Source organism: Etheostoma spectabile, chromosome 3 (assembly GCF_008692095.1).
Source record: "Etheostoma spectabile isolate EspeVRDwgs_2016 chromosome 3, UIUC_Espe_1.0, whole genome shotgun sequence".
In the NCBI taxonomy this organism is placed as follows: domain Eukaryota; kingdom Metazoa; phylum Chordata; class Actinopteri; order Perciformes; family Percidae; genus Etheostoma; species Etheostoma spectabile.
The window spans coordinates 29,001,262-29,003,363 of NC_045735.1; the positions used below are offsets into that span (position 1 = coordinate 29,001,262).

Sequence of the window (2,102 nt, forward strand, 5' to 3'; positions counted from 1 at the left end):
TAGGCATCCAGTAGCAAGACAACCATAACACAACAAACAAATATACACACAAATATCACACATACTTAAGGATAAAAACAAAATTCAGTCACAGAGATGCAATGACCATGATAAGGTAAGATACTATGGTAGTGGTGATAGTGCAAAAGTGAACAGTGCAGGATCTGAACAGTGCAGTAGATAATTTAAATATGAACTATGACTATTAAATATAAACATAATAACTGACTATAAACTGACTGATTGAATACGAATGAGAACAATAAGTAACAGGGAATAAACAAGTCTGTTAATGCTAGCTAGCTAAAGTGTTTAAAGTGTCTCCCCCGTAGACTAGTTAAGGGTAAATGGCAGTATTCAGTTACTGTTACACAACGTAATCATCATTATCTGCTCTTTTTACCACTGTTTTGCTTTCTTTCCTCATCATCCTTCTATTTACTCTTCCCTTTTTTAATCCCAGAAGGACAAATCCTCATTTTCGTTTGACTTAAATCAATTCAAAAGTTTATGGTGCTTCCAGGGAATAACATAGGGCCCCGGCAGGGAGGTTTCCAACTGAGATGTCATTGCAAAAAGTAATTTGTTTGTTCAAGGGGGAGGGGGGTTGAAGTCTCTGTGGTTGCCACATTTTGAGCCAGTGCTGTGGATTAAAGTTTGCTAGCATCGGGGGGGCCCTCACAGCCGGGGGCCCCAAGCAGTTGCCTGGTTTGCCTGTTGACAAGCATAAGCTCTGATCATATTGTGAATGATTTTTCTGGTGTCACACAATGATAGTAAAATTTAAATTCCTCAGATTGTTAGGGGCCCCCCTGGAGTGTCAGGGCCCCCCTGGATTGTCAGGGCCCCCCTGGAGCGTCAGGGCCCTGGGCACGTGCCCACTTGGCCCATGCCGCAATCCGTCTATGGGAAACACTGTATGAATATTTGATTTACCCACTGTTTGTGTAATACAATTTATGCAATGCAAATTATGTAATGCAAATTTGATTTTATTATTTACCCAACTGATGCTGCAATAGACACTTCCCTGTTGTTTTGAGTACACACCCTCTTCTCCCATGCTTTTCTCAGCACTTCTGTCTGTCTTTCACAATGTCACTTCTTCACCCCTTTCTCTCTTAATCTGTCGGTTTTTTGTTGTATGGCTCACTTTGTGTTTCTCTTTCGGCGTCTGACTCTCAGTGGGTTGAAAAAGCATCTCTGCAGATCAGAGCAGGCAGATCTACAAGGTCATTAGAGTATAGAACAGAGCGAGCGCAGAGGCAGATACATACTGAATTAAACAGCACACAGGACTTTGACTAAACAACTGCATGTGAGAGAAGAAAGACTCTCACGCAGAAGAGAATGCATGGTTACCTGCATTTGACTGTGTTGACACTTGAAAAATGAGCAAAGCTTGTTTTTTTCCACGAATTTTTCCTTTATGTTCTTCCTCCACCTTCTCATTTCATCCCTCAACTAATCTGTCCTTTAGAAGTGATGTCATCTCCACGCGTTCCTCAGCAGGCACAGTGCATGTCTGTTGAATGCAGATGAGTCGTGTGTATGTGAGTGTGAGACACAGTTAACGTGCATGTGCATAATGACATGAACTCTCTGATACCCTGATTTATATTATACATTCAATTAGAGAGAGAAAAAAAAGAAAACAGGGTGGGTGCTCTGATAAAGGTGACAGCAGGAGAACGTGAGGGAAGATGACTTTGAGTCCCAGAAATTCAACACAGAGAATATAACTGGCAGATAGGCCGTCGGTCACTCAGATAAATGGCTGGGGGAGTCCTGCAAGGCCATTTGGCAAGTACCGAAATCACAGTGAGTCAGTCAGTGTATGGCGTATGATTGCTGTTTTCCCTGCCGTCTGCAAAGCTGTCACTGGACTAATGCACACGAGTGGAAGATGTAATATATAGTAAATACAGTTGGCTCCACGGTGGAGCCCTCTGTGATTTCCACAGATTAAGGTGTCCAACTGAATCACTGGTCATTGACAGCTGAAGAGTACAGATTGTCCCCCGTTTGGCCAAACACTGCAAAATCTGTGCGTTGTGAGTATGTGTGTGTGTGTGTGTGTGTGTGTGTGTGTGTGTGTGGGG

General features: G+C 42.7%; 1 protein-coding gene across 13 annotated transcripts in view; it reads left to right on the forward strand.

The window, feature by feature from the left end:
• The window catches only part of LOC116679414 (muscleblind-like protein 1), a 68,542-nt gene that overhangs the window by 7,650 nt on the left and 58,790 nt on the right, over positions 1-2,102 (forward strand). The window contains exon 1 of one of the 13 annotated variants that reach the window (XM_032509088.1): positions 2,062-2,078. The exons of 10 other annotated variants lie outside the window; for them this stretch is intronic. The gene's annotated coding sequence lies outside the window, so the exon portion shown is untranslated. Of the gene's footprint in view, positions 1-2,061; positions 2,089-2,102 lie in introns of those variants that run through there. 2 more of the 13 variants (XM_032509074.1, XM_032509081.1) reach the window with 2 other exon arrangements.